The sequence below is a fragment of the Loxodonta africana genome, chromosome 3 (assembly GCF_030014295.1).
Source record: "Loxodonta africana isolate mLoxAfr1 chromosome 3, mLoxAfr1.hap2, whole genome shotgun sequence".
NCBI lineage: Eukaryota > Metazoa > Chordata > Mammalia > Proboscidea > Elephantidae > Loxodonta > Loxodonta africana.
Window position 1 is genome coordinate 53,384,493 of NC_087344.1, and position 23,231 is coordinate 53,407,723.

The following is a 23,231-nucleotide window of genomic DNA, read 5'->3' on the forward strand; positions in this document are numbered from 1 at the left end:
GGGAAGCCTGCATAACCCTTGGGTTTTCTCATTGATGGGATGGGAGGGGGCAGGGAACCAGTTCTGAGGACTTAAGAGTCAAGAGGCATAAGGCGGCTTGGAAGGGGGTTTTCTTAATGGAGTCCCTTTGTTTGTGGGTGGCAAACCTTTGTTGCCAGAAGCGTCAGCTGCATGCCTTCAAATTCACAATCCATGGAGTTTCGATTTCTCACAGAGACTCCAGTGGAGGCCGAACCCACTCTGCTTGTCCAGTCCTCTGAGAAGTCGGCCTCCATCTTCCTGTGGGCCCCTTTAAGCCACTAGGGGTGCAGAAAGCTTCTCTCAGAGCTTTGAAGAGGTTCTTGGACCAGGCAGGACCGCTTGCCCCACAGTTAAGACCACTGATCCCCCTTGGCATTGTGGTGGGACGCATGTCTCTGCCCCTCCTAGAGTGGAATCTTTCAATGCTAATCCTCTCTCGACAGAGACCTTTGTCTCCAGCTCCAGCACAGCTGGGCGGGGGCAGATGTGACCATTTTTCAAGCAACCACCCTGGGCAGAGGGTGACACCAAAGGTTCCAGAGAAGAGGGAAAAGGCACCTTCCTTGACCACTCCAGTGGCTTCCTCAAACTCCATTCTGTTTAGGAGCTAGGACCTTTGGGGATGGTTCAAGCCCCTGATTACTCCTCCCTGGAGCTTATCACCATCTTCGCCTGTTTATCAAAATTATATTCATCTTCACCATCATCACCATTATAATCTACCCTTGGACCACCTTTATCAAGTGCTGCTGGGTAAAGGCACTTGTGATGAGAGACACAAGCACTGTATCCATTGGACCAAATTGCTTGTCCCCACCTAGGTGCATGAGGCCACCTCTTTGCTCAACCTATGCCTCTTGCCCTCAGCCAACAAGAAATTCCTCAAGGAAGGGCTACTGTTTTGGGAACTGACCTGAGTTCCTCCCTACACAGAGGTGGCCAGGGCCCTGGGAAGCTGGGCTGGCAAGATGCTAGGACACTTTCCTGCTTGGATGTCGCTTCTGGGCCAGATGCTCACTTGTTTCTCATCTCCAGACTTATAATGTCAAGCCTGACCTAGGCCATATCCAGGGTTGCTCTGTATTCAGTTTAGAGGAATTTATTAATTGGGGACAAGCAGACTTTTTGGTAGCAGAGGACACCCAGGTGTGTGTGACCCATCAAGGTTTCAATTGGAACATCCACAGCAGAAGAATTTTGGTTCTTCAAGTTCTGGACAAAAAGGAAGACTGTCTTGGTAACCCTTGGTAATCTACTTCATGATTTTGTAGCTATCATGGCCAGGAATCTCTTCCTTAAGATCGATCACAGTTTTCATCCACATTCCTTGAATGGTCAATCTTTCTCCCTGGAGGCCTGGCTCAGAAAGTGTCTGAGTCTCCTTACACCCTATGTTACTCAGGAGCAGGAATCTCAGGCAGGTGACATCAAAACCACCCAGCCCCATCCCCAGAAGGTGACATTCCAGTGCTAGGATTCCAATCCCAAATATCTGCTCTCTATAGTAAAATGGAATTGAGACCTGCTTGGGACTAAACCAAATGATTTTTCATTGGGTTCAATACCTCTGGAGTTCTCCCAAGCCACTATCTTGGTAGAAAATGGAACTTACTCCTCTAGAGGACCCACCTTCCCTCAGAAAGAGGCCCTTGACCCAGACAGGTTTTCCCTAAACCTCATGTATTAATGTTTCTAGCCAACTCAGTCTAAAAAATTCAGTCTTGGGTTAGCAGCTTGCAACTTCACCAGAGAGATGACATTGAAAAAGAGGTACAAGGCCTCAAACTGTTGGGGGTTGACCATAGCCTGAGAAACAAGGCCCAAATCCCAGTGGCCAGGCCATCCCAGAACAACCCCTATCCATCCCTGTAAATAGAGTCTGTAGCAAAATAAGAGATGTTTCTTCCAACTTATCACAAGTAGCTGTTGGTCCTACCTATGGGGGGCCCCCCCTCTTCAGCGCTCATTGTACATTAGTTGGAAACTTGGTGATGTGCTGTTCGTTTATAGGAAGTTGACTTTTTATATATATAATAAAAAAGAAAAGAAAACACCCACAGTACGTGTTGTGCTAGGGCCAGGGACCATCTGTAGGGATATATCTGCATATCGTGTGTTTCAAATTATACATTCCAGGATCTACTGGGTTCTTTCATTTTTGTTGCTTTGTTTTTTTCATTTGGTGTTTCTCTCTTGCTATGAAAAAAAAAAAAAAAAAGTAATGTGTAAGAACCAAGCTATGCTTTTATACTCTAATTTTTAACTTGATTTACTCTTTGCTGTTCCTTTGCCAGAGGAACATGAAAGAGCAGAGGAGACAGAGAGATAGGGGGATGAGAGAAGGAGAGAAGAATGAAGAGAGGTTTGCTCAGAAGAAAAATGATAAGGTCAGATTTCTAATCTGACTGTGGACCAAGAACAGGACAGGACCAGACTTTGACTATTCCACCAGAACCCAACATCGTTGTAGATGGAACTGGCGAAGCATTCCAATATTTGGATCCTGGAACTTGGTGGAACTCCATGATTGGCCAACCAAGAAGGCATTCATCCTCTGGGGCCTTTCTCAAGTGGATGTTCTCTCAAGCCGCTCGATGTGCCCTTCACTCTTGGACACTTTCCAAGGTAGACAGGTCTTCTCTCCTCCCCTCCTGCAGAGGCACCAAACCAACACCAAATGGGGTACTCTAGCCGCCATCTTGAAATGCTCAGAGGCATCTGTACTTAATGCTTCTTCTGTCGACTCTAACATGGCCAATCCCCTACCTGGGAATTCCTACCTGCGAAATATCTACATAGCACTCTAGATCATTCCTTCTTCCTAGTAACTGCAAGTTTGTTGCTTCCATGTGGAAGTGAGTGTGTGTGCGTGAGAGTATGAGTGGGGTGTGCGTGTGGCCGTGAGGGTGTGTGTTTAAATATAATCGCACCATAATTTATTCAGCTATATGGAGTAGTAGACTAGAAAGAGAAACTGGTATTTGCTTTAACTACCTGCTGCTTGTAAGCGCTTCCTCTGTAACTCAGGCGTAACTGTTATACATTAAAAGAAATTAAAAGCATTCTGGAGGTTCTGTGTGTTCAGTTGATCACCATTATGTGGCTGCCCTAAAAGGGACTGGGCGGTGACCCAGAAGCCCTTTGACCTAATTTAAAGGGCCAGAGTAGGAACTGTATTTCTCTTGAACCCCACTCTGTACCCTACTCGCAACCAGCTTCTCGGCACCTAAACCAAAAAGCCAGTTGCCATCAAGTCAATTCCGATTCATGGCGACCCCATGTGTTGCAGGATAGAACTGTTTTCCATAGGGCTTTCATGACTATGACCCTTCAGAAGCGATCACCAGGCCTTTCCTCTGAGGTGCCTCTGAGTGGGTTCGAACTGCCAACCTTTCAGTTAGTAGCCAAGTAATTAACCATTTATGCCACCCAAGGACTCCTAATGACTGCTTAATCAATAGTCGATCTATGGATGCTTTTGTTTAAGCACCTCGCTGAGCTCGTGGGAATAGGACAGTGTCAGAGAATGAGCTGAAACCTCAGTTCTCTTTCACTGGCACAAACTTCCCTGCTGCTAAGTCTAGATCACTCTGTGGCATGGGATGTGTGAGGTGAGGGCTTAGAAAATTACATATTGCCTTAGAAGCTGAGCCTGATATACTTTGTGGGCAGGGGAACTACTGAAGAAGAGCTCTTAAGAGAAATCCATAAGGGAGGGAAGGAAGCGAGATAGGGCATGGTTTCAATTGGAGCCTGGCTCCACTCGTGCTATGGGGAATTACAGAGCCTGAACTGTGGCAGAGAGTAGCCCTGCCTTGAGGTAAGGGGCACGGCCTTTTGTACCACAGACTCAGTCAGTAAAGGACCCCTAGTGCCACAATGGTTAAACTTAATGCCCAACTGCTAACCAAAAGGTTGGCAATTCAAACCCACCCAGTTGTTCCATGAGAGAAAGAGCTGGCGATCTGCTCCCATAGAGATTAAAGCCTTGGAAATGCTATGGGGCAGTTCTACTCTGTCACATGGCATCACTAAAGAACAAAAACAAAAAAACTTGTTGCCATTGAGTTGATTCTGACTCATAGCAACCCTATAGGACAGAGTAGAACTGCTCTGTAAGGTTTCCAAGTAGCAGCTGGTGGATTCAAACTGCCAACCGTTTGATTAGCAGCCAGGCTCTTAATCACTGCACCACGAGGGCTCCATGGGATCACTGGAAGTCAAAAATCAACTTGATGGTACCTAACGACAGCAATCAGTTGGTCACAGGCTGCTGGCTGTCCCTGTGGGTGTGGGTGGCTGGGTCCAGGGCTTAATTGCCCAAACATCTCTGATTCAAGTGGCTCTTGTGGGCTGAGGGCACTTCTCCAGAGAAAGGTACAGCTATGAGCCCTTAGCAACAACACCGACATCAATCAGAGGTCAGGTGTGCTGGCCCAGTAAAGGGGATCTGGGCAGCATATGGATGGCAGCTACTACACAAATGGAACATTCTCTAGAATAGACCACATATTAGGTCATAAAACAAACCTTTGCAGAAGGTTTGTTTTATGACCTAATATGTTCCCCGGCTCTAAATCAGGGTACCCATGGCATTGCAGGGTGCTGATGTTCTTGGATGATCTTCTGAACAGGAAAGAGGAAGGGCGGGGGAGTTGTTGAGAGAAATCTGGACATGGAAAAATGGTAAGTGTTCCTGGTTGACCTGGGCCACTCATCCTGGCCCAAGTTATCCAGGGCAGACCCTGGGGGGAGGTTGGGTCCTCTCAGGGTCTGTGCAATCAGAAGTCTGCCCCCAGCATCCCTCTCCACACAGAGTACTTATAGTGTGATGAGCCCCATACCAGCCCCCTGTGAAATCTAGGCAGCTTGATATCAGAGCCAGTGCTCCCAGCCATGTTCTACCCCGTGTCTGTCCCCCCACCTCCCTCCAATCCTGCCCCCTAATCATTCAGCAAGGCAGTAAGACAAGGGGGTAAGTTTAGAACTAGTCGAGTCCTTCTCTCAGCTTTGCTTTTGACTCACTGTGAGTCCTGAAATAATCTTCTCTTGGAGTTTATTGCCATTTTTTTAAAGGCAGTCTAGATGATCTGTAAGGATCTCCCAGGTTACTATCACTCCCAGGTTACTCAGTAGAATCCTATGACAATAAACTGAGCCAAACAATATAGGACAATACAAGTTAGGTTTTTACTTAGAAAAATAGGGGTAAATATTAAGGTAACCACAAAGAGGTATAACAACTCCATAACTCAAAATAAAAACCAGGAAAGACATAATGACTCAGCAAACACAAAGTCAACTACTATGAAAATGAGGAACACACAATTTAAAATGGAAAAGTCTCAGCACAAAAAAGTAAGTGGAAAAATGAAATTGTCAACAACACACACAAAAAGGCATCAAAATGACAGCACTAAACACTTACTTATCTATAATTACGCTGAATGTAAATGGACTAAATGCACCAATAAAGAGACAGAGAATCTCAGACTGGGTAAAGAAACACGATCCGTCTATATGCTGCCTACAAGAGACACACCTTAGACTTAGAGACACAAACAAACTAAAACTCAAAGGATGGAAAAAAATATATCAAGCAAACAGCAAGCAAAAAAGAGCAGGAGTAACAATATTAATTTCTGACAAAATAGACTTTAAAGTTAAATCCACCACAAAGGATAAAGAAGGACACTACGTAATGATTAAAGGGACAATAGACCAGGAAGATATAACCATATTAAATATTTATGCATCCAATGACAGGGCTGCAAGATACATAAAACAAACTTTAACAGAACTGAAAAGTGAGATAGACACCTCCACAATTATAGTAGGAGACTTCAACACCCCACTTTCGGAGAAGGACAGGGCTTCCAATAAGAAGCTCAATAGAGACACGGAAGACCTAATTGCTACGATCAACCGACTTGACCTCATAGACTTATACAGAGCACTCCACCCAACAGCTGCAAAGTATACTTTTTTTTCTAGGGCACATGGAACATTCTCTAGAATAGACCACATATTAGGTCATAAAACAAACCTTTGCAGAATCCAAAACATCGAAATATTACAAAGTATCTTCTCAGACTGCAAGGCCATAAAAGTGGAAATCTATAATAGAAAAATTAGGAAAAAGAAATCAAATACTTGGAAACTGAACAATACCCTGCTGAAAAAAGACTGGGTTATAGAAGACATTAAGGAGGGAATAAAGAAATTCATAGAATGCAACGAGAATGAAAACACTTCCTATCAAAACCTCTGGGACACAGCAAAAGCAGCGCTCAGAGGTGAATTTATATCGATAAATGCACACATACAAAAAGAAGAAAGAGCCAAAATCAGAGAACCGTCCCTACAACTTGAACAAATAGAAAGTGAGCAACAAAAGAATCCATCAGGCACCAAAAGAAAACAAATAATAAAAATTAGAGCTGAACTAAATGAATTAGAGAACAGAAAAACAATTGAAAGAATTAACAAAGCCAAAAGCTGGTTCTTTGAAAAAATTAACAAAATTGATAAACCATTGGCCAGACTGACTAAGGAAATACAGGAAAGGAAACAAATAACCTGAATAAGAAACGAGATGGGCCACATCACAACAGACTCAACAGAAATTAAAAGAGTCATGTCAGATTATTACGAAAAATTGTACTCTAACAAATTTGCAAACCTAGAAGAAATGGATGAATTCCTAGAAAAACACTACCTACCTAAACTAACACATTCAGAAGTAGAACAACTAAATAGACCCATAACAAAAAAAGAGGTTGAAAAGGTAATCAAAAAACTCCCAACAACAACAAAAAAAGCCCTGGCCCAGACAGCTTTACTGCAGAGTTCTACCAAACTTTCAGAGAAGAGTTAACACCACTACTACTAAAGGTATTTCAAAGCCTGGAAAATGACGGAATACTACCTATCTCGTTCTATGAAGCCACCATATCCCTGATACCAAAACCAGGTAAAGACACCACAAAAAAAAGAAAATTACAGACCTATATCCCTCATGAACATAGGTGCAAAAATCCTCAACAAAATTCTAGCCAACAGAATGCAACAACATATCAAAAAAATAATCCACCACGACCAAGTGGGATTTACACCAGGTATGCAAGGCTGGTTTAATATTAGAAAAACCATTAATGTAATCCACCACATAAATAAAACAAAAGACAAAAAACTCATGATCTTATCAATTGATGCAGAAAAGACACCCACTCATGATAAAAACTCTCAGCAAAATAGGAATTGAAGGAAAATTCCTCAACATAATAAAGGGCATCTATATACAAAGCCAACAGCCAACATCACTCTAAACGGAGAGAGCCTGAAAGCATTTCCCTTGAGAACGGGAACCAGACAAGGATGCCCTTTATCCCCGCTCTTATTCAACATTGTGATAGAGGTCCTAGCCAGAGCAATTAGGCTAGACAAAGAAATAAAGAGCATCGGGATTGGCAAGGAGGAAGTAAAATTATCTCTATTTGCAGATGACATGATCTTATACACAGAAAACCCCAAGGAATCCTCCAGAAAACTACTGAAACTAATAGAAGAGTTTGGCAGAGTCTCAGGTTATAAGATAAACATACAAAAATCACTTGGATTCCTCTACATCAACAAAAAGAACATCGAAGAGGAAATAACCAAATCAATACCATTCACAGTAGCCCCCAAGAAGATAAAATACTTAGGAATAAATCTTACCAAAGATGTAAAAGGCCTATACAAATAAAACTACAAAGTACTACTACGAGAAACTGAAAAGGACCTACTTAAGTGGAAAAACATACCTTGCTCATGGATAGGAAGACTTAACACAGTAAAAATGTCTGTTCTACCAAAAGCCATCTATACATACAATGCACTTCCGATCCAAATTCCAATGTCATTTTTTAATGCGATGGAGAAACAAATCACCAACTTCATATGGAAGGGAAAGAAGCCCCGGATAAGTAAAGCATTACTGAAAAAGAAGAAGAAAGTGGGAGGTCTCACTCTACCTGATTTTAGAACGTATTATACAGCCACAGTAGTCAAAACAGCCTGGTATTGGTACAAAAACAGGCACATAAACCAATGGAACAGAATTGAGAACCCTGCTATAAATCCATCCACATATGAACAGCTGATATTTGACAAAGGCCCAGTGTCCGTTAATTGGGGAAAAGACAGTCTTTTTAACAAATGGTGCTGGCATAACTAGATATCCATTTGCAAAAAAATGAAACAGGACCCATATCTCACACCATGCACAAAAACTAACTCCAAGTGGATCAAAGACCTAAACATAAAGACTAAAACAATAAGGATCATGGAAGAAAAAATAGGGACAATGTTAGGAGCCCTAATACAAGGCATAAACAGAATACAAAACATTACCAAAAATGACGAAGAGAAATGAGATAATTAGGAGCTCCTAAAAATCAAACACCTATGCTCATCTAAAGACTTCACCAAAAGAGTAAAAAGACCACCCACAGACTGGGAAAGAATTTTCAGCTATGACATCTCTGACCTTTGCCTGATCTCTAAAATCTATATGATTCTGTTAAAACTCAACTACAAAAAGACAAACAACCCAATCAAAAAGTGGGCAAAGGATATGAACATGCACTTCACTAAAGAAGATATTCAGGCAGCTAACAGATACATGAGAAATTACTCTCGATCATTAGCCATTAGAGAAATGCAAATTAAAACTACGATGAGATTCCATCTCACTCCAACAAGCCTGGCATTAATCCAAAAAACACAAAATAATAAACGTTGGAGAGGCTGCGGAGAGATTAGAACTCTTATACACTGCTGGTGGGAATGTAAAATGGTACAACCACTTTGGAAATCTATCTGGCGTTTTCTTAAAAAGTTAGAAATAGAACTACCATACAACCCAGAAATCCCACTCCTTGGAATATACCCTAGAGAAATAAGAGCCTTTACGTGAACAGATATATGCACACCCATGTTTATTGCAGCACTGTTTACAATAGCAAAAAGCTGGAAGCAACCAAGGTGTCCATCAACGGATGAATGGTTAAATAAATTGTGGTATATTCACATAGTGGAATACTACGCATCGATAAAGAACAGTGAGGAATCTGTGAAACATTTCATAACATGGAGGAACCTGGAAGGCATTATGCTGAGTGAAATTAGTCAGAGGCAAAAGGACAAATATTGTATAAGACCACTATTATAAGATCTTGAGAAATAGTATAATCTGAGAAGAACACATACTTTTGTGGTTACGAGGGGGGAGGGAGGGAGGGTGGGAGAGGGTTATTTACTGATTATTTAGTAGATAAGAACTACTTTAGGTGAAGGGAAGGACAATACTCAATACATGGAAGGTCAGCTCAACTGGAGTGGACCAAAAGCAAAGAAGTTTCCAGGATAAACTGAATGCTTCAAAGGTCAGTGGAGCAAGGGCGGGGGTTTGGGGACTATGGCTTAAGGGGACTTCTAAGTCAATTGGCAAAATAAATTATATTATGAAAACATTCTGCATCCCACTTTGAAGTGTGGCGTCTGGGGTCTTAAATGCTAACAAGCAGCCATCTAAGATGCATCAATTGGTCTCAACCCACCTGGATCAAAGGAGAATGAAGAACACCAAGGTCACATGATAACTATGAGACCAAGAGACAGAAAGGGCCACATGAACTAGAGACTTACATCATCCTGAGACCAGAAGAACTAGATGGTGCCCGGCCATAACCGATGACTGCCCTCACAGGGAGCACAACAGAGAACCCCTGAGGGAGCAGGAGAATAGTGGGATGCAGACCCCAAATTCCCATAAAAAGACCAGACTTAATGGTCTGACTGAGACTGGAGGAATCCCGGCGGTCATGGTCCCCAAACCTTCTGTTGGCCCAGGACAGGAACCATTCCCGAAGACAACTCATCAGACATGGAAGGGACTGGACAATGAGTTGGAGAGAGATGTTGATGAAGAGTGAGCTACTTGTATCAGGTGGACACTTGAGACTGTGTTGGCATCTCCTGTCTGGAGGGGAGATGGGAGGGTAGAGAGGGCTAGAAACTGGCAAAATTGTCAGGAAAGGAGAGACTGGAAAGGCTGACTCATTAGGGGGAGAGTAAGTGGGAGTATGGAGTAAGGTGTATACAAGCTTATATGTGACAGACTGACTTGATCTGTAAACTTTCACTTAAAGCACAATAAAAATTATTAAAAAAAAAAAAAAAACTGAGCCAAAGGTTGAAGGTAGCCCAGAGGTCACACACATGCCTCAGAACTGTCCATCCCGGTGTTGGGAAAACAACACAGTGTTAGGTGCTTAATGGATGTTACCAAGGAGCTCCCAGACCCAGCCCCTGCCCTTGGGGACCTCCAGACTGTTCTCTGACCCCCTCTTAGGCAGCCTTCCTAGAAGTCCCAACCAATAACCTTTGTTAACATCTCATTGGCCACCTCTAGCTTCCAGGGAGGAGGATATTGGTGGTTCTGTGGTAGAATTCTTACCTTCCACAAGGGAGACTCAGGTTCCATTCACGGCCAATGCACCTCATGTGCAGCCTTCACCCAACTGTCAGTGGTGGTTTGCATGTTGTTATGATGCTAGCAAGTTTCCGAGGAGCTTCTAGACTAAGACAGACTAGGAAGAAAAGCCTAGCGACTTACTTCTGAAAATTAGCCAGTGAAAACCCTATGGATCACAATGGTTCAATCTGCAACTGATCACGGGGATGGGGCACCATTTCGTTCCATTGTGCATGGTGTCGCCACGAGTTGGGGGCCAACTCAACTGCAGCTAACAACATCAACAGCTTCAAAGAAAACTAGGAAAGGTAACCTTCTGCCAAGGGACATTCCTGCCCAAAATAAAATCAGGGTTCTATGTCTAAAGGACTAGAGGAGAATGGATATTGAACAGACAAGTGTATTAGTCAACTATTGCAACAACATTGCTGCATGACATAGCAGTCTCTGTTCCTGGGCTCATTGGTCATATATCTCTTATGGTGCATGAGTATCACAACATTTCTATTAGCAAAATTTACTAGTGAGAAAAAGAGGCTCCTCAGACAGGAGACGAAAGGAGCCACTGGGGTGGGGCACAAATGACAGAGAGGCTAGGGGTCCTTAGTACAATCCCACCTGTTATGTAATTGAGTCTAGCATATCTGGTCCTTCCAAGAGTATGGCCTCCAGAATGCCACCCCTCTCCTCCCCAGGCTGCCACTGGATCATTTTCCTACTCCTGATGCTACAGGCTGTTGGGGGAAGTGGGGACTCTATACCCAGAGGCGCCAGGGAGAGTATGCTCAGAGCACTGGTTACCTCTGCTCTCTCCCCTGGAAAGAATCAGGAGTGAGCTCCCTCAGGTGCATCCCACTCTTAGTCCTGGATGCTCTCTGTGTGACTGTAGGCAAGTCACTTCCCTTCCCTCTAGACAACCTCACCTATCTCATCCCTTCCAACAGAAATAAAGTCTGCCCCATTGTATCAGGGTAGAATGCAGTAACCACCAAGCCCCAAATCTCAGTGGCTAAGAACAACAAAGTTTGATTCGTCATGCATATCTGTGTCCACTACTCCTGGTAGTCAGGCAGGGACTCTGACTGATGGGGCAACCACCATCTCATGTGCTACTGGTTGCTGGTACCAGAAGAAAAGAGAAAGGTGGTGGGTCATGCACTGGCTCTTAAAACTTCTACCCGAAGTGACACAGGGCACTTCTGCTCACACTCTATTGGCCAAAGTAAGCACATGGCAACTAGAAACTAGGCAGGGCTGCCTTCTGCAATCTGACCCACACGAGAGCCTCTATCCAGGGCCAGACATCCCTGAAGGTTACCCATTCTACTCCATGAAAGACGCCAGCCTGGCAACCCACAGGTGTCAGTCATGCTGTGTCGCCTCCCAGAATTTATACCACATTCATTTCCTGAAGAGATGGACATGTTAGCTATAAATGTGAGCTTTAGAGAGGCCAAAACAAATATTTATATGCTAGGTACTCCATATCCATTGTTTTATTCAACCTTCTCAACATTCTGATGAGATAAGAATTGTGGATTCCCTTTTACAGATGAGGACACAGATCCAAAGAAGTGATGTAACTGGTTCCAGGACCCCCAATGGAAAATTAAGTAGAGATTCAAACTCAGACCTGACTGGTTCCAATGCCTTACCCATTATACCGGGCTGCCTCCCAAAAGTGAAGATAGACCACTAAGTGAACTAGAAAGTCAATGCTCCTTGAAATGACGTGCATCAGTCATCAATTGCCACAATAATGCTGCATAAAAAACCACTTCAACACTCAGTGTTGAGTGTAATTAATGCCACTGAATTGTACATGTAAAAAATGTTGAAATGGATAATGTTTTATTTATGTATTTACCACAATAATAATAATAATACCCAGTGGCATACAACAAGCACTAATTCTCATATTCACAGGTTTGTAGGTTGACTATGGTTTGGCTAATGAAGTCTTAGATGGTGTGGTAGGCAGAATTCTAAAATGGCCCACAAGATTACTGTCCCCTGGCATACATGCTATAGGATCCTCTCCCCTTGAGTGCAGGCAGGTTCTGTGAGTACGCTGGGATAGTCACTCCCTTGATATGGTTATATTATATTGCAAGGTGACGGGATAAACACCCCTGTTACATTATGTAAGACTTGTGTAACAGAGTGGAGTGAGATTCTTCTGCTGGCTTTGAAGAAGTAAGCTGCTATGTTGTCAGAGGGTCATGTAGCTAGGAATGGAGGAAGCCTCTAGGAGCTGCGCATGACCCTGTCCTATATCCAGCAAGAAAGCGGGTACCTTAGTCCTACACAAGGAACCGAGTTCTGCCAACAGCCTTAAAGAGCTTAGAAACAGATTCTTCCCCAGTCAAGCCTCCAGATGAGATCACAGCCCCCGCTGACACTTTAATTTCTGCCTGGTGAGACTCTGAGCAGAAAACTCAGCTATGCTATGCCCAGATTTCTGACCTACAGAAACTGTGAGATGATAAGTGGGTGTTGTTTTTTTAATCCACTAAGTTTGTGGTAAAGGGTTATACAGCAATAGTAAATTAATATAGATGAGCAGCTCGGCTTCAGGCTACAGGTCTGGCTGTGTTTGTTCTGGGGGCACACACAGAAGCGACAGTAGCCACTGGGTCATGATTACAGATCACCAGAGCTCAAAGGGACCAATCCCCCGGCACAAGCACATTTCAAGTTTCTGCTTTTGCCAGATCCTCTAACATCCCATTGACTAAGGTGCGTCTTGGGCCACACCCAAAGTCAAGGGATGAGAAAGAACATTCCATCCATCTTGAGGCATGGAAAGGATATGGATGTCCAATTCCATTACAGAGTAGTGAAGAATCCCTCTGTATCGTTCTACCCACTGGATGTCCTTGGGTACCCAGGTGACCAATAAGCTATTGTGTCCTTGGTGGATTTGAGGGGCCCATGAAGCCCCTGACAAATGCATCCATGGAGAGGAGGCATCCAGGAAAGGGAATTAAGGCCTGAGAGAAGTCAGGTGGTGACTGTTGAGGCTGGCAGGTTACCAGGAGCAGCTCGGCATAAAACTGACAACAGCAGAAGCATTCCCAGGCAGAAGGACCTAGGGAAGAGCTACAGCAGGGGTGGCAGCTTCCCGGGGACTTTGGACATCCACCTGTCCCAACAGAATTCCCTCCTTTTGTGACGCCAGGATTGAGGCCAGCCCCTTAGCTACCCACTCCATAAGGACTAGTGTTTCCTCTGGGCTGGGCGCTTTATATACATGATTTCCCTACAGTGCTTAAGAGAGCAGACTCTGAAGTCAGACAGCCCATGTTCCAAGCCTGGCCCTGCCCTTGGCTAACTAGGCGACCCTGGGCAAGTGGTTGAAATTTCTCTGAGGATCCAGTTTCCTCATCATCTATAAAACTGGGATAATGCTGGCACCATCCCCCAAGGTGGCTGTGAGGATTAGATTATATCATACAGTAAAGAAACCAATTTAACTTGCTTTAGCCCTGTATAGTCAAAACTTATTTGACTATAAACCAAAAATAAATAAAGAAATAAACCCATTGCCATCGAATCAATTCTGACTCATAGCGACCCTTTAAGACAGAGTAGAACTGTCCCATAGAGTTTCCAAGGAGTGGTTGGAAGATTCAAACTGCCAACCTTTTGGTTAGCAGCCGAGGTCTTAACCACTGTGCTATCAGGGCTCCTACTTGACTATAGGACCTTTTATTGTAGGAATGTTTATTAACATTATAGGGAGGTGCCTGGAGCTTTCTAGCAGCCAGTGGAAAATGGGAAAGCAAAGATGTCACTTTGATAAGAAAAGTGTACCTGACCAAACCATGGTATTTTCAACTGCCTCACATGCATGTGAAAGCCCACAATGAAAAAATTTTATTTTGTTGTTGTTGAGTCACTAAGTCCTGATGTCAATGAGAAAATAAGAAACTTGCTAAGGAAGTTTGTAGTAATAAGTAACTACTCAAGAACAAAGTCATAAAATATATAAAGATGTGTTTTAAGTTGATTCTCATAAAGGTCTTCATACAGGTTGACAGCAGTTCAGTAAAAGCAACTTTGGTGGCAGGTGGGGAGAGGTAAGACCATGATATGATCTAGTCACCCCTGGTGATATCAGTTGATCCAAGGATACATTTTGGAATACCTTGAGAGGAAGGGGAAGCCCATCAAGAAAATCACCACTATCATGACGTTTTCTCAACTAAACATTTGATAAATTGAGTGGCAAAGAAATGGACACTCTATACCCTGGAGAATTTTTAGAGTGTAATTATATACTTAACAGATTTCTTATAGACAGCATTTTTGGGTTTCACAGCCCACGTTCCAATTGTGACAGAGATTTTTTTTTTTATTGTGGTAGTGTACACACACACACACGTTAGATCAAGAAGCAGTCATTCAAACAGAACAAGAGGATACTGTGTGGTTTAAAAGAAGAAAAGGTGTGTGTCATGGCTGTATCCATTCACCATACTTATTCAATCTGTATGCTGAGAAAATAATCTGAGAAGGTGGACTATATGAAGAAGAACAGCACATCAGGATTGGAAGATGACTCATTAACAACCTGTGATATGCAAAAGATAAAACCTTGCCTACCAAAAGTGAAGGTAACTTGAAGCACTTATTGATGAAGACCAAAGACTACAGCCTTTAGTATGGATGGCACCTCAAAAGAAAGAAAGAACCAATACCACCATGGACCAATAACATCATGATAAATGGCAAAGAAATTGAAGTTGTCAAGCTTTTCATTCTTCTTGGATCAGCAATCAATGCCCATGGAAGCAGCAGTCAAGAAATCAAATGATATATTTTATTGGGAAAATCTTCTCGAAAAACCTCTTTAAAGTGTTATAAAGCAAAGATGTCACTTTGATAACAAAGGTGTACCTGACCAAACCATGGTATTTTCAACTGCCTCACATGCATGTGAAAGCTGACAATGAACATATTTTATTTATTTTGTTGTTGTTGAGAATATACACAACAAAACATACACCAATTCAACAGTTTCTAACTTGCCATTTAGTGACATTATTAACATCCTCCAAGTTGTGGACCATTCTCACCCTCCTTTTCTGAGTTGTTCCTCCCGCATTAACAAAAATTCATTGCCCTCTAAGGTTCCTGTCTAATCTTTCAAGTCGTTGTTGTCTATTTGATCCCATATAGACGGTTCTTAAAAAAGCATAATGCTCAGGGCAGACATTTTTTACTAGCTAAGCTAAACTATTGTTTGATTTTAAGAAGACTTTAGGGGATATTTTTGGTTTAAGGTCTAAAAATCATCTTAGAGCAATAGTTTAAGGGGCTTATCTAACCTTCGTGGATCCAGGCAGTTTGAAGTCCTTGAGAATTTAGTATTCTGTTCTACATTTTCTCCCTTTTGATTAGAATTCTTCTATAGAATCTTTGAACAAAATGTTCCGTAATGGTAGCTGGGCACCATTCAGTTCTGGTCCTACGGCAAAGGAACCAGTTGTTCATGGAGGCGATTAGCCACACATTACATATCCTCTTTCTATTTCTGACAGTCCTTCTTTCCCTGTTGCTCCAGGCAAATAGAAACCAATCGTTGTGCCTTGGATGGCTGCTTGCAAGCTTTTAAGATCCCAGGCACTATACAACGAACTAGGGATAGAAACAAACACTAAACAAATTATTGCCTCATTAGCATGTGAAAGCTGAACAAAGAGTAAAGAAGACTGAAGAAGAATTGATGCCTTTGAATTATGATGTTGGTGAAGAATACTGAATATACCATGTAGTGCCAGAAGAATGAACAAATCTGTCTTGGAAGAAGTACAGCCAGAACGCTTCTCAAAAGCAAGGATGGGGAGACTTCATCTCACATACTTCGGACATGTTATCAGGAGGGACCAGTCCCTGGGGAAGGACATCATGCTTGGTAAAGTAGATGGTCAGCAAAAAAGAGGAAGATCCTCAATGAGATGGATTGACACAGTGGTGGCAACAATGGGCCCAAGCATCACAACGATTGTGATGATGGCACAGAACCGGGCAGTATTTCATTCTATTGTACATAGGGTTGCTATGAGTCCGAACCAACTCAACGGCACCTAACAACAACAACAACCAAGTTATTAGGCCAATTAGCTGGCGTGTTCCATAAAACCATGACCCTAAACCTCCAAATCAAGGAAACAAATCCCTTGAGGTTTTTGGTTGTACCTAAGCAGGCTCAGCAGTTACTCTTTTTTTGCCGTTGTATTGTTGTTGTATGTCTATCACACAACTTTTGCCAATTCAACTTCTTACAGGTGTACAACTTATTGATGGCAATTACAATAATCAACTGTGTAACCTTACCTTTAATGAATGAGATTTTTCCATCATCATTAACTCCCCATTCCTCCCTCCCTCCCTCCTGCCCCTGGTAACCACTGATAAACTTTTTTCTCTATATATTTGCCTGTTCTTATCTTTTTATGTAAGTGAGATCATACAATATTTGTTCTTTTATGATTGGCTTATTTAGCTCAGCATAATGTCTTCAAGCTCCATTCATGTTGCAACATGTATCAAGACTTCATTTCTCCTACTGGCTGAGTAGTATTCCATTGTACGTATGTACCACATTTTGCTTATCCATTCATCTGTTGATGGGCATTTTGGTTGTTTCCACCTTTTGCCTATTATGAATAGTTCTGCAATGAACATTGGTGTACCAGTCTCCATTCGAGTCTCTGCTTTCAAGTCTTTTGGGTATATACCTAGGAGTGGAATTGCTGGATCATATGGTAGTTCAATTTTTAGTTTTTTGAGGAACCACCACACTGTTTTCCACAACAGCTGTACCATTTTTCACTCTCACCAGCAATGGGTAATTTTCCCACATCCTTACCAACATTTGTCATTTTCTGGTTTTTTTTTTTTTTAATTTTGCCATCCTAGTGGAAATGAAATGGTATTTCATTGTGGTTTTGATTTGCATCTCTCAATGGCTAATGACGCTGAGCATCTTTTCATGTCTTTGGTGGCCATTTGAATGCCATGCCCTCTTTAGTGAAATGTTTATTCAAGTCCTTTGCCCATTTTATAATTGAGTTATTTGTCTTTTTGTTGTTAAGTTGTCCAAGTTTTATATATATTTTGGTTATTAGATTCTTATCTGATAAATGGTTTCCAAAGATATTCTCCAGCCAGTGGCTTGTCTTTCCACTTTTTTTGTAAACTCTTTTAATGAACAGAAGTTTTTAAATTATTATGAGGTTCTATTTATTTATTTTGTCTTTTGCTATTTGTGCTTTTGTTATTATGTTAGATAATGCATTGTTGAAAGCCAGGTCCAACAACATTGCCCTTGTTTGTTCTTCTAAGAATTTTATTGTTTTAGTTTGCACATTTAGGTCCTTAATCCATTTTTAATTTGTTTTCATGTATGGTGTGAGGCATGGATCCTGTTTCATTTTTCTGCATGTGGAAATCCAATTATCCCAGCACCATTTATTGAAGAGACTCTTCTTTCCCCATCAGATGGACTTAGCGCTCTTGTAAAAAAATCAGTTGACCAAGATGTATGGGTTTATTTCTGGACTCTCAATTCTATTCCATTGGTCTATGTATCTATTGTTATACCAATACCAGGCTGTTTTGATTACTGTAGCTGTATAGTATGTTTTTAAATCAAGGAGTATGAGTCCTCCTACTTTGTTTTTCTTTTCAATATTGCTTTAGTTATTTAGGGCCTCTTGCCATTCCTTATAAAGTTGAAGATTGGTTTTCTATTTCTGTATGGAAGGCTGTTGGAATTTTGATTGGGATTACACTGAATATATAGATTGCTTTGTGTAGTATTTGACATCTTAACAATGTTAAGTCTCCCAACCCATGAACATGGAACATCTTTCCATTTTAAGTCTTCTTTAATTTCTTTCAGTACTGTTTTATAGTTTTCATTGTATAAGTCCTTCACGTCCCTGGTTAGATTTTTTTCCTAGGTATTTTATTCTCTTAGATCCTATTGTAAATGGAATTGTTTCCCTAATTTCCCTTTCAGATTTTTCACTGCTGGTGTATAGAAACCTAACTGATTTTTGTTTGTAAACCTCGTGCTCTGCAACTTTGTTGAATTCCTCTATTAGCTCTAGGAGTTTTCTTGTGGATTGTTTGGGATTTTCTATATATATAGGATCATATCATCTGTGAATAGAGATAATTTTACTTCTCCTTTTCCAGTTTGTTGTTGTTGTTAGGTGCTGTCGAGTCAGTTCTGACTCATAGAGACCCTATGTACAATAGAACAAAACACTGCCCTGTCCTGCGCTATCCTCACAATCATTGTTATGTGTGAGCCCATTGTTGCAGCCACTGTGTCAGTCCATCTTATTGAGGGACTTCCTCTTTTTTGATGACACTCTACTTTACCAAGCATGATGTCCTTCTCAAGGGACTGATCCCTCCTTATAACATGTCCAAAGTATGTGAGACGTAGTCTTGCCATCCTTGCTTCTAAGAAGCATTCTCGCTTCCAATTTGGATACTTTATATTTCTTTTTCTTGTCTTATTGCTCAGGGTAGGACTTTTAATACAACATTGAATAGATGTGGTGAGAGTAGGCATCCTTGTCTTGTTCCCAGTTTCAACGGAAAACTCTCAGTCTTTCTCCATTAAGTATAATGTTGGCTGTTGGGTTTTCATCCATGCCCTGAATCATACTGAGGAATTTCCCTTCTATTCCAATGTTCTTCAGGGTTTTCATCAAGAATTTTATCAAGTGCTTTTTCTGCTTCCATAGAAATGATCATGTTGTTCTTTTCCTTTGTTCTATTGATGTGGTGTATTGCATTGATTGATTTTCTAATGTTGAACCATCTCTGCACTCCTGGAATAATTCCACTTGGTCATGGTATATTTTAATACGGATTCTGTTCACTAGTATTTTGTTGAGGATTTTTGCATCAATATTCATAAGAGATATTGCCTATAGTTTTCTTGTGGTGTCTTTGGTTTTGATATCAGGGTTATGCTTGCTTCACAGAATGAATTAGGGAACGTTCTGTCCTTCTCTGTCTTTTGGAAGAGTTTAAACAGTATTGGTGTCAATTCTCTAAATGTTTGGTAGAATTCCACAGTGAAGCCACCTGGTCCAGGAATTTTTTTTTTTTGAGATTTTAGGTCACTGACTCAATCTCTTCACTTGTTTTTTGCCTGTTGAGACTTTCTATTTCTTCTTGAGTCAGTTTGGGTAGGCTGTGTGCTTCTAAGATTTTGTTCACTTGTTCAAACTAGTTTATCCAGTTTGTTGCTGATACAGTTGTTCATATTATTCTGTCATAATTCTCTTTATTCCTATCAGGTCAGTTATAATGTCCCCTCTGTCATTTTCTATTTTGGTTATTTGCATCTTTTCTTTGTCATTCTAGCTAAAAGTGTGCCAATTTTATTGATATTTCAAAGAACCAACTTCTGGTTTATTGATTCTCTCCAATGTTTTTCCATTTTCAATTTTATTTATTTATGCTTTGATCTTTGTTATTTCCTTTCTTCTGATAAGTTTAGGCTTAGTTTGCTCTTCTCTTCCTAGTGTCTGGAATTGTCAAGTTAGGTTGTCAATTTGAGATCTTTCTTCTTTCTTCAAATAGGCATTTATCGCTATAAGCTTTCCTCTGAGCACTGCTTTTGTTGCATCCCTTAAGTTTTGATATGTCGTGCTTTCACTTTCATTTGCCTCTAGGAAATTTGTGATTTCTCTTGATTTTTTTCCTTGACTTATTGGTAGTTTAATATGGTGTTGTTTAATTTCCATATGTTTGTGCTTTTCCAGGTTTTTTTCTGTTATTGATTTCTAGCTTCATTCTGTGTGGTCAGAGAAAACACTTTCTGTGATTTCAATCTTTTTAAATTCATCAAGACTTGCTTTGTGACCTAACATGTGGTCTATTCTGGAGAATGATTCATGTGCACTTGAGTAGAATGTATATTGTGTTTTTGGGTGGACTGTTCTATATATGCCTGCTAAGTCTAGTTGGTTTATAGTGTTGTTCAAGTCCTCTGTTTCCTTATTGGTAGTTCAGGCATCTTTAGTGGAGGCTACACCCAAAGCCAACATACTACAAGGGTGGGGTCTCTGATAGCGATAATGCAGACCTCCATGGGGGTCCATTTGGAGTGTTCCAGTACTTCCCCCACCCAGACACTGTTGGCTGCAAGCCTGCTGTGAATTGTTACAGAAGGCCTGTGCAGTGGACTCTGCTCCCATAGTCAACACTCTACTTGCTTCCCCATGCACCCCATAGCTCTGGCCTCTGAAACCAACAGGAAAAACCTCCCTGAGGGTCAATTAGGGTTAGTGATCCCACTTCTGGCTGGTGCTGAGGACTGCTGACTGAGGCTGCTGTGTGATAGGAAGCAGGAACCTTGCATGAAGGCTGCACTCACAGCCAACAATCTACCAGGGGGATTCTGATAGCAGTAATGAAGACCTCCATGGGGATATGACCAGAGCATTCCACTCCCTCTCCAACATGGTACTTGTTGGTTTCTAGGCTGTTGCAAACTGCTACAGAAGGCCCCCACATTGGAGTCAGCACTCTACCTGCCTCTCAGTGTATCCCATAGCTCAGGCCCCTGAAGCTAACAGGACAGACCTCCCTATGAATCAGCTTAGGTCTTTCTGATACCCCTTCCAGTTGACACTGAGGACTGCTGACTGAGGCTGCTGTGTGCAAAGCAGGCGTCTTGAGTGGAGGCTACACCAACAGCCAATGTACTATAGGATGGGATCTGATAGTAACAAGGCAGACCTCCCTGTGGATCCATTTGGAGTATGACAACCCTTCCCCCAACAGATAACTGTTGGCTACTGGACTGATACAGACTCCTACAGAAGGTTCCCTACAGTGGAGTCAGGAGGTGGATTACATAAGTGGAGACTGCTCCTTCAACCACCACAGAGTCACTGGGGCTTTGAAGCCAATAAAACAAATCTCTCAGAGGTCTTTCTGGGGAGCGCCAGCCTCTCCTCTTCTTGAAACAGAGGAAAGTCTGCCTGTGATTACCCTGAATGTCAGCTCAGATATATGCAGCCCCAACAGAGCAGGGAAGGAAGCCTCAGGAAAAACTGAAGGCCAGCACCTGTCCATGAAGGGGGCTTGCTGGGTGCAGGTGTTCTGACTAAAGATGTGGTTGCAGAAACAGAGAAGGAAAGGGAGTAATAACTAGAGGGAGATAACTGTGCTCCTTGGTGCATTGATTAGTACACTATACCTCACCTGATTGGCAGTGCCCACTGGTGGACAAACTGACCACAATGTCCTCCCTAATGTGTATGAGAGAGATTGAAAGTTGAAAACCAAGACCTGGAACTTTCAAATCCTAACTAAAGCAGGGAAGGAGAAGGAGCTATCGCAGAGAGGGAGAGGAAATTGCAAGCAAAGGCAGAAGGCTCTACCTGCATAAGAATTTTTTGCAGAAAGTAGTGTGGGCAATAACACCAAATACTGGAGAAAACTAAGAAAGTTAACACTCTCAAACATTTCAATGTCCCAACAACAACAAAAAAAACACAAGACACAAAAAGAACAGAGAAACAGTGGCCCAACCAAATGGCTATGACAAAGGGAGTGAAAGCACACCTAGGGTTGACCAGATAATGAAAAAAATGGAAGAATATAATACAACAACATGAAACATAATTAAAGAACTAAGGGAAAACATAGGCAAAGAGCTAAAAGAATAAGGAAAACAATGCAAGAACAAAATGAAGACCTAGAAAAAGAGATATTGCAACTAAAATGAGAAACACAATAGGACTAGCCAACAGATTTAATCAGGCAGAAGAAAAAATCAAGGAATTAGAGGATAAGATAATTAAAATTACAGATGCTGAAAAGCCACAAGAACAGAGGTTTAAGAAGGTAAGCACTGTTTAATGGAATGATGAGACAACAAGAAACCTAATATATGTATCATGGGAATTTCAGAAGGAGATGAGAGAAAGAGAAAGGGAGAAAATGAATACTTGAAAAAATAATGACAGAAAATTTCCCTAACCTAACAAAGGACATGAATCTACAAATCCAAGAATCCAAAGAACCCAAAGCACGATAAACCCAAAGAGATCTACACCAAGACACATCATAGTTAGGCTCTCAAAAAGTAAAGATAGAGAGAGAATCCTGAAAACAATGAGACAGAAGCAAACAATCACATACAAACAATCCCCAGTAAGACTAAGTGCCAATTTCTCCTCAGAAACATTGGAGGATAGGGGATAATGGGATGGTATATTTAAAGTGCTGAAAGGAAAGAAGAAAAAAAAAAAAAACCAAGAATACTATACCCAGCAAAACTATCCTTCAAGAATGAAGGTGAAATTACAACATTCCCAGGCAAACAGAAGCTGAGAGAGTTCATATCCACAAGACCCTACAAAAAATACTAATGGGAGTTCTGTAGGTGGAAGGGAAAAGACACTAGAAAATAATTCAAAGCCATACATAAAATGAAAGAACCCTAATAAAGGAAAATGTATGGACAAATGTAAGGGCTAGTAATAAGATATTCATGCTTGATAATTCTAAATGTTTTGTTCTTTGTGTTTTTAATAACAAATATACAAAAAGCAAGGATAAAATTTTGTTACAGGGCACATAAAATATAAGGATGTAATCAGGGATAACAACAACAAAAGGGGGGAGAGGAATAATAAAGAAT